The following is a 10305-nucleotide window of genomic DNA, read 5'->3' on the forward strand; positions in this document are numbered from 1 at the left end:
ATTTAAAAAAATGTGTAATTTCCATAATTTAGTTCTCCAAATTCTTGGGATAAAAAAAAAATATTTGAATTTTCTCTGGAATATAAGTTGCATTTTGGATAACAGAGCCGTTATTGATAAGTTTGTGTCATCTGTTCACTTATTTCTGAATTCTTAACTATGCACACAAAAGCCCCAAATGCCCAGGAAACATGGTCTCCCTTAGAAAAATTCATTATCTGCCTCATAAGAAAATTGCTCCATCTGATTCAATGACTCCCATGAGAGTAGGATCACAAAAGGAGGGTGAGGGGCTGACAAGTTTTTTCACTGCTTTTGAGGAAACAACTCTTACTGACTTAAACAGTTTTTCAACAAAACATTTGTTATTCCAAAAGCATTGAAAAAGATTCAATATCCAGTTCTAAGTCCCCTTCCAGTGGACAAATGAAAAGACATTTTTGCCTCCTGGGCCAATAAATGTGACAACTTGGTATTAAGCTGCAAGTAAGAAACTTTATTATGGGCTGTGATGGTTCACATCTTTAATCCCAGCACTCGGGAGAAAGAAGCAGGCAGATCTCTAAATTCAAGGCCAGCTTGATCTACAGAGCAAGTTCCAGAACAACCAGGGCTCTGTAGAGAGACCCTGTCTCAGTAAATAAATAAACCAACAAACCAACAAATAAATAAGTAAATAAATAAATAAATAGCTTTATTGTGGAGAAGGTGAGAATCCAATCTGCAATGCTTTTAATCAAAGCATGAAGCGGGCTTGCCGTCTGATTCTATCTGTCACATGCCTATTGGGTTGCTCTTAAAATTTCATAAACTCTGTTCCCTCTCTCATCAAAGAAAATTGTTATTATTTTGGAATCTTTATCAGTAATGACTAATAATGGCTGTGGCCAGAATTTGCAGGAGACCCTGAATGTGGAGGGGCAAAGATGTGTCCTCAGGGCCTTACAAATCTTCAAGACAGCTGTCCAAACAAACAAGCTGTGGGAGAAGGCAGTCGGAGCAGAGAGCGCTGGAGCCCACAGGCAGAGGTCCCCTCAGTGGGCGAGGTCACTGGGAAGGCTTTCCCTAAAGAAAGCAGAGGGACAAGGGACAGAACACCAGAGAGGACTCTCCGTGGAGTGAGGCTTTGATGACTTCAACAAAGGCAATTGTTGAAAGATACCACCTGGTTTGAGGAAATAAAACTTGTCTGCTAAGTAAGATTTTTTTTTAAAAAAAAAAATCTCACGAAGGATAGATTTGGGAGGTGAGAGTAGAGAAACAAGCTGTGGCTGGAACTGTAGATGTCACAAAGCCAGGCTCGTGTGCACCAAGTGCCAACCAATCAACTTCCTCTCAGTAGCCGTTCAGGAAGCCTTGGTGTAGTGCTTTGTTTGTTCCTTTGGGTTTGGGTGGTGATTTGGTTATTGGCTTTGGTGGTGGTGGTGGTGGTGGTGGTGGTGGTGGTGGTGGTGGTGGTGGTGGTTTGGTAATTGGTTTTGGTGGTGGTGGTTTGGTTGCTGGTTTTGGTGGTGGTGGTAGTGGTGGTTTAGTTATTGGTTTTGGTGGTGGTGGTGGTGGTGGTGGTGGTGGTGGTGGTGGTGGTGGTGGTTTAGTTATTGGTTTTGGTGGTGGTGGTGGTTTGGTTATTGGTTTTGGTGGTGGTGGTAGTGGTTTGGTTATTTTCTTTCTCAGAGGCTTTATTTGAAGTCCTGGGCATTTGAACTTAATATGGTCAGCAACTGGGGAAAACAGAAGGGTTTGCAAGTTGTCTGGCTGCAACTGAAGAACAGAATTAGAATTTCAAAGCTGTAATCACACAATAGAGCAGCGTCACAATTATGACATGAGTGAATAAAAGAAACTGTCATTAGATACATTCCTTGCCCACCTGAGGCAGTGGCACAGTTCTAGTTTGAAGCTGGTGTTTTTACTAAAACAACCTCTCTCCCTCCCTCCCTCCCCCCCCCCACCGAGACAAGGTCTCTCATGTAATTCAGGCTGGCCTCAAACTTTATGTAACTGAGAGTGGCCTTGAACTCCTAATATTCCTGCCTCTACTTCCCAAGTGACAGGATTACATGCCACCTGTAGAATTTTCAATCTACCCTTTTAACTGGTCACTTCTGATCTTTCACGAATTACACAGTGGATTGGGCAACTGGTATTTTTGGTGTGAAAATCACTTATTTGATTGCTGGAGCCTTGGTTTACTGCCTTGCCATTGTCCCATCGAGCTTTCAGTGGGTATTCAGAGAGAGGGCCATATTGTTATGACAAGCCATTCCCTCCAGCCTTTGTAAGCATAACTAGTCCACCTTGAGGTAAGAGTCATCATTACCTGAATTCCTCCGGTGATGCTCTACTTCCCCACACTGTCAAAGAGAAGATTAAAATGTTAACCTGATTTTCAATGAAACACAAACATTCATGTCACAGGCCAATGAACTTGAGCTGTGTGTGGCCCTTAGTTGATGGGAGGACTGGCTGCCACAGGGACAGGGACAGGGACCAGGGCCATCTACTACTTTCACAGAGAAGAGAATGAACTCCACAAGAACACCAGCATCTTCATTTGAAGTTGATCCTATGGAACTGGCTTAGATGAGCCTGCATGCAAGGATCTGAGGCCCCTCCACACCCCATTAGTGAGACCCCCGTCTTGGAAAGAAGAAATGACAGGGATAGAAAAGTGAAAGGTGGATATTTACTGAAAAGATGTTTCCCTCACATTGACCATTTTTAAAATCAAAGATATTTTCAAACCAAAGGAGTCTGAGATGATTTAACTAGGAGAGTATTTTTCACCCAGTGGAACAAGAACAGATCCACGACAGAAAAGAAAGATGTATATTTTCTTTGCACATCTAATTAATAACATAAAATTTTCTTTTGTTTCCCGGGGGAGAATGCAAGCACAGTCCCCCATGACCCCGAATTATGCAGCCGAGTTTCCAGAATTTGGGGGAAATCACGGTGGTCGGCTCATCCTGAGTGCGATGGATGCAGCTCACCCTGGAAAAACCACCTTTGTTGCCATGGTCTCTCCCCTTCCAAGGTGTCTATAATAAACTAAGTTTCCAAGCCCCATTCACACTTACTTCACAGGAAAAATAAGTTGCAGAGACCTTGTGAGCACTCCCCCAGAAAAGGAAGAGATTGATCAAGAATAAGATAAACACCAAGACTGGGAACAACTGCCCAGATGTTAGGACAGATTTCAGGGAAGATAAGAAGACGCTGTCACTGTGACCACACCCTCCCATATGAAACATCATGGCACACTGGACACCTCTCCTACTGTATTCCTTATGGAGAGCTTTCCTGTGACCCCCAAGTCCATCATGCTTCCCTCCTGAACATCCCTCCTGTCTGTGATTTTAATTGGTCATTCCTTCCTCATCGGGCACCTCTTCAGAGCACAGTCACTCTGCTTACAAAACAACTACATGTTCTGAGTGTCTCCCAGATGGCTTCCTTGGGCCAACCCATTGCCATAAAAGGACTTTCTGATAGCGCATGGTTAGGACACCATGTAACGGCTTTCGGGGAAGCGATCGGGATCTGGCAGGGAAGCTTGTACCAGTTTCAGCAGAGAGCCCCAGGGCCTGCAGTGACTGTATGAGCCTTGGCTCCCTAGTTCTCAAGCCACAGAAGCACCATTTATGGAAAAGGAAATGGAGCAAATGAGCCAGAAGGACAGTGAGGTCAGGTTTATGAGCTCAGCTCTGAGGACAGTGGCCAGGGTGTTCAACTCCCCGGCAGTCCCAGCACACACCTCTGAGGCCAGCTGAGAACTGAAAATAGCACTTCACTGTGTGTGTGCTATGGGCTACAACTTCTGCATCTGAACCTTCCTTCTATTCAGGCATAACTTCTAGAGTCACCACCCCTGAAACTCACTCCCACCCTCTCCAGAGTACACTTATGTCCTACTGAGGACTCTGTGTGACCATGACCCTGAGGATCTACAGCTATGGAACCTTCTGTTCTCTGCCAAAATTCCGTCTGGTCTCTCTAGTAAGCAACAGTAGATCTGGAGATCACAGGGGATACCCATGTACAGTTATGTGCCTCCCAGTGTGAGTGTCTACTGCCCCACTGCCGCTAAGTGTTAGGATGGGAAAGAAGAGCTGGAAGAGGAGAGACAGGAGGAGGAGGAGGAGGAGGAGGAGGAGGAGGAGAAGAAGAAGAAGAAGAAAAAGAAGAAGAAGAAGAAGAAGAAGAAGAAGAAGAAGAAGAAGAAGAAGAAGAAGAAGAAGAAGAAGAAGAGTGAAAAGAAGAAAAAAGCAGGGGCCAGTAAATCAGAATGAAGGACAGATGAAGAAAGATCCCAGTGACAGTTTCCAGACCCCAGCCTACAGTCAATGGCAGTCCTAACTTCAGTTGTTGCCTCCTTGGTCCTCATGGTGCAGTGGTGAATGTCTCTAACTCCAAACACTGCATCTCAGTGTGAATGCTGGGGAGCCACTCAGAGACAACTGGGACTTGCTCCCTTCTGCATCTCTGAGGCCTAGCACTGTGGTCCCCACTGCCCTGGACAACAGACACATTATGTAACCGGTCACGGAAGGGAACATGCGCACTCCCAACAGGTGCATTCTGAGTCCAGCCAGTGAGATGCTTCTATACGGGACATGACCCCACCCAAGCCCTCCACCTGCCCCAGCCTTCTTCCCCTGATCCTTGGTGGGTTGTGGCAGGGCATTCTTGCAACAAGAGGTGGATCTGCTCAGAGGCTTTTTCCACTGGGAGCTCTTTCTGAGCCAGCATCCCCGTATTTATTTAAAGACCACTGGTGAGACAAGAGCCTCTCTTCATTTTCCAGATGCTTCTCTTCCCCTTCTTACATCATCTGCTGGTTCCCTTGCTTTTAAAGGGAAGCTGTGTCCAGGGTCATTCATAGACTGAGGCATCCCAGCATTCTCTTGGAAAATGGAAGTATTGCTCCAAAGTAGATCCTCACGCCAGGGATTTCTGACACCAAGGCTATGACCTTAATGTCTGATGAGCAGACTTGTCATCAACGGCTGGCTTTTCTCAGTCTCTGTCAAATGTCCCCAAAGCTCTCTTTTTTGAGTCTTCCGGGTGCAGTGAAGGGACGGGGTCTTCCTGGAAGCTCTCTGTCCTCACAGCTCTTTCCAGCTCTCCCTCCCCCCTGGCACTTAGCTCACCGTCAAAGACCCGCTGGCACTTTGAGGAACCTTACTACTCAAATCTCAGATGGTGGTTTCCAGACTAACCACTCGAGAGATGCTCGTAAGGAACCTGACTCCCTGTAGACCTGCTGAATTTGAATTTGCAGTTCACTCAACAAGACTCCAGGATAGGACTACACTGACTCAAGTTTGGGAAATGCTCCTTTAGTAGAGTGGTTGCTGGCTTCATCATAAGTGGAATCACTAAGTGAATTTAGGGAAAACAACAATAACAACAACCATTCAAGTTGTCTCCCCGAATTCTGATTGAATCAGCATGGGTGTGCCCCAGGCATCAAGGGGCTTAAAGGGTCCCCAAATGGTGCTACTGGGAAGAATGGCTTAAGAATCTGTACTTTGGCTCTTCTGATTATTCATGTAATATCTAGTTATTGAACAAAACAATAATGAACACTCGTTATAATCTATTAAGTCTGGATAGATTTTAAATCAATCAGTGTTGAACATAGAATTTAGGTATGGCATTTTCTGTAGAGGTGAGGGGTCTGAGGAAGAAAGTTGCAGACCCAGGCACATCCAGGAACTGACATATTTTCAGCCTAACCTGGTGTGCCACCAAAAGGCAGAGAAAGGACTCATCCTCAAATGGAGGGAGAATCAGGCAAATGACTAGCCTTGTAATGCACACCCCTATCCCTAGTTGAGATCTAAAGTTTCTCGCAGGAGGTACTCAGGTCTTTCCTTCCCGTGGATGCAGGCCCAGTAGATGATGCAGTTTGGATGGAAGACATCAAGCTCTAATCACATGAGCATGAGCCCACGCTTGACCCACTCCAATAATGACAACATCATTGGCAGAGGCAAGGGTAGCCATCCACCATCTATGGAGGAATAATTGCAGGGAAGTTTGCCAAAGGGACTCTGCTTATATGACAAATGAATCCAAAGAGGATGAGAACACCCAGCTCAGGACTCTCAGAATATGAGGCCATTTCCAGGTTAAGGGATTACTCTAATTTCTCAAGGAATGTGCTTCTGACTAGGGTTTTCTCAGCCTTAACCCAAGGGTTCTTGGCTTTCCGTGAAAAATTAGCTTACTTTATCATCTGTCGTGGTTTGAATGTGAAAAGTTCCCCCACAGGCTCATATGTTTGAACAATTGGCCCCCAGCTGGGGGCGCTATTTTGGAAGACTGTAAAACCTTCCAGAGGCAGAGCCTTGCAGGAGGAGACAGGGATGGGTGGCTTGAGACTGTCGACCAGCCCCACTTCCTATCCATTCTATTTGCTGATTGTGGATGAAGTATAACCAGCTGCCTCACATGCCTGCTACTATGTTTTCCCTCCTATTATGGACTTCCTCTCAAATTATAAGCCAAAAAAATCTTTCTCCCTTAAGTTACCTCTAATCAAGTATTAGTCATAGCAAAAAGAAAATTAAAAGTACCATCTAAAATATCTTCATTTATGAAGAGATTTGACATCTCCAAAATAAGGATTCTCAGGAACTGATAGAAATAGATTTAATTCCCTTTGCTTTTTGCAAAATATGGATTCTCATCCACCAGGTACACTTAGGTAGATGAAATGCCACCTATATAAGTCACCTCCTGACCCAGGCCTCTGTGTTGACCCAGACCTTAAATAGAGAGAGTCAATTTCAACATTCTCTAAGGGACATCTTCCTAATTAAATGCTCTACAGTGCTATCCAAAAGTGAGGGTTTTAATTTCAAAACCTGGAAGTAACTTCTACAATCCTAAACTTTAATGGCATGGTTCCTTATAATCAGAACCTGATTGGCATGCCCACAGAGTAGAAATGTGCAGAAAATTCCAGGGAGGGCTAAAAAGGGAACTGTGCAGACTGATGAGCTATGCTCTGCACTGATTTGGTGGTTTTGATCCATTCCATTCCACTAAGCGTCAAAGATAAATGAGCCCTATGAGCCAGGCTCAGAGATGACCACTTCTCTGTCTGATTCTTCTCTTCTCACTCCCCCTGCCTTTGCTGGTTTCTCTGTCCCCCTCCATCTAGAGTGACAGGATACCTGGTCTTTGCCCTTCTTCTCTTCTTTATATCCACTCAGAAGGCATCTCACCAGCCTCCAGTCTAGTTGACTTTTAAACCACTGCTGACTGGCTGATGGTGGAGCTCAGTGGTCCTGGTATGCGAAAGGCTGGGTTTGACTCCTAGCATGGGAAGAAATTATTAATTAATTAAAATATTGCTGATGACCATTCCATCCCCAATGCCAGCCTCTCACCTCTCTGCTGGATGCCAAATGAGCCTGAATGACCCAAGATCTTCATGATGAAGAGCCCTGCTTTTCTGGTGTACTGGAGGACAGACTTCTTGAGGCATGCTTGTCAAAGTTTTGTCTGCAGAGGAACATAGATATTACTGCTTACTTAACAGATGTGTTTTTCAATAGGAAGTGAATGAGGAGCAACATAATCCTCTATAGGTAGCTAGTTTTGTCTACATCCACTCACTCTGTATCTCACTTTATCCATAGAAAGATTGTGTCCAGGAACACAAAGGACCTGTCCTTTTTGAAGACCTTGCATATCTTTGACTCAGCATTACTAGAGAATAGAGTAGGACCCCTGCTTTTGTCTTAGATGAGGGAGCAAACGCAACAGAGAAGGCATAGTTCTGTGCTGGCTAATGAATCAAAAGCCCATTAATAGAGAGCAATATATATTGATGTGTTAGTAACATGAGCTACAGAGCCAAGATCATACATGGCCTTCTCAAGGACATTTGTCACAGACTTCAAACCCTCGTCTCTAAGGGCCCAGGTGTTCTGGAGTACATGGGACAGACATCCCATGTGGAAAATCCAGGGCTTCCCAGCCTCTGAGCTCCTTCACCATCGGCGGCCCTCCAACCCCACAGGCATGACTGTCCTTACTTGCCTGAGCAAATACACTGTCTGCCTTATAACTGACAACATTCAGAAAATAAATATGTGGGTGAGCACAAAGCAAAGAGCTTGCTTCTCTAGGAACAATTTCTCAAAAGTCCCTTTTAAGGGACACATGAGGGAGGGGCCCACAGGCTGCAGAAACTAGCTTTGGATTTTCTAACCAGCCTCACGATGCCCCCAAGCTAACATTTAGAAGTGGGTTTCTCGAACTGCAATTTCTACCAGGATGAACAGGCTTCCTAATTCCCACTAGCCTGCCAAGCTTCACTCTACACAAAGGTGAGGAACAACCAAGGCATTGAGACACGTGCTCCCCCAGCTGATGGATGAGCCATGTCTGCCCACGCGGGCCGCATTATTATCAGCAAGAACTAACAATGGTGCCTGTTCTTTCTCCCAACAACACTGAGTTGCTTCTCCACCTCTGACCTGGAGGCTGAGCCAAATTCCAGTAGAAATCCCAGGAGAAGCCCTGGCTTTCCTTGCCTCCTGCTGCAAGTTAGCATGATCCAGTCAGAATGGAAAGGTTACAAAACCTTTTCATTGAGACTACCTTTATAAAACCCACCTTTGTTATTATATCTACACTCAAAAATCACAGAACCAAGAATGGTTCATGAAAAGCTATTAACATTTTTTCTATAGTAATTGTTGAGGGCAGGCATTTATTGCTATTATTCATCTTCTCCATGTTCAGTCTCCCTGAGGCTGCATTTCCAGATCCCCTCTCTTCCATTTAGAAAAGAACACAGGCAACTTCTCTAGTGACTGGACCTGCAGAAACCTCACCCCACTTTCAGTTCCCCTCTTGAACATCTCAGGGCAGGGGGAAAACAGAGACCAAAGCTTTCCCACTTAGTGTGGCTTTGGGTACCTCTGGGGGCAGCGGACCTATATTACAGCATAAGGTGAGTCCTTTCAATGTGACTGAGGAAAAAGTGAAGGACCAGATGGAAGAGAAGAGAGTAGCAGAGGGCCTCCAGGATGAGGGGCCCTCCTGACAGGAAGGAACAGGAAGTCTGTGGTGCCACAGTGAGGGTAATGGTTCAACAACTAAAGAATAGAGTGAACCAGAGGGGCAGAGACTTACAGTCAGACAATGCTAGCATTCCACTTCAATGGGCCCAGGTCAAGACCTGAATGAGTCTTCACTCCCTCCTCACCGTTTTCACAGTTTGCTCTAATTTCAGCAGATTCTGGATCAGCATTTGAAGAGTCCTGACATGGGATGAGGAGGGTTAGAACACTGGCTAATTTGTAGAGTACGTGTGCCCTGTCAGTCCAGAAAACAAATCCAAGGTCAGAGTCCAGAAGAACGGCTGCAATCATGTTCACAGTTGCAAGTTTGGTCTGGAGGTCCAAAAGTCAGTACTGGTCCAAAATGAACCAGTGAACATGGTGATCTGAAAGCCAGTCTGGCAGGTGGCAGATGGTACACATAAGAAAAAGATGGAGGTCCTGTACCATGGCCCTGCCTCATCCAGTAACAGTGGGCATCCCTTGGGAGTGTGGGTTCTGTACAGATATATGTCTGTCTTCTTCCTCAGAAGCTGTGGAAAGCAGAGGCATTACAAGGAAGCTATTGCTAGTTGCTCATCTTATTCCATCATTCATGATCCCAGGTTCTATAACAGAATCTCAAGATGGCACAGTTCAGTTGTCAGGGAGCTCACTAAGAGATAGACCTAACAAATAAAACAATTAGAAAAAACAACTGGTTGTTGAAGCTGTAATGTTGGCTATCAAGAGCTGAACACTGTCCAGAGCACAAAAGGATCTTATGGGACCAGAAGGAGATCATAGACCACATACAGAGTCTGGACTAAGTCATCTTCAAGGTCTTCATCCTCCTTCATACTCGACCCCTTTTCTCGCAGGCCTGACTCTGTCCTGTATGATCCACACCATCTGAAAACAGGCCTCAGCATCAGTTCTCCTCACAGGAAGCGCCTTTGAGACCCACAGTCAACCTCCTTCTCGGGTTCTACACCTCTCAGCCTCTGGGTCTCTCTGCCCTGCTGCGATCTTGCCACATCCTTAACCTGGCACCTGGTAGAGCTCCAGTTTCACCTGCTGCTCCCTGTATCCACTCTCGGCACGATTAGGATTTTCAAACTCCCTCTAGCCCAATAGCTGCTCCAGCACTGGATTGGCAAATACGTTCTTTCTCAAGCCTGTTCTAACCTTTGCATTTTGGTGTCTTAGCAGAGCCTCCACGGGCTGCATGCAGCTGCTT

The 10305-nt window shown here is 45.5% G+C and overlaps 1 long non-coding RNA gene and 1 other non-coding gene across 2 annotated transcripts; both read right to left on the bottom strand.

Annotated features, from left to right (window-relative positions):
- Nucleotides 1-2879: 2879 nt before the first annotated feature.
- On the bottom strand, nucleotides 2880-3041 carry LOC128102788 (U1 spliceosomal RNA). The gene has a single exon (XR_008215544.1). It is a non-coding gene; the product is annotated as a U1 spliceosomal RNA (small nuclear RNA).
- Nucleotides 3042-4185: 1144 nt separating this feature from the next.
- On the bottom strand, nucleotides 4186-10047 carry LOC128101551 (uncharacterized). The gene is made up of 3 exons (XR_008215124.1): nucleotides 9160-10047; nucleotides 7404-7518; nucleotides 4186-7329 (listed from the first exon to the last, which is right to left on the bottom strand). It is a non-coding gene; the product is annotated as an uncharacterized LOC128101551 (long non-coding RNA).
- Nucleotides 10048-10305: the final 258 nt, after the last annotated feature.

Source organism: Peromyscus californicus, unplaced genomic scaffold (assembly GCF_007827085.1).
Source record: "Peromyscus californicus insignis strain IS unplaced genomic scaffold, ASM782708v3 Scaffold_7__1_contigs__length_154581171, whole genome shotgun sequence".
Lineage (NCBI taxonomy): Eukaryota > Metazoa > Chordata > Mammalia > Rodentia > Cricetidae > Peromyscus > Peromyscus californicus.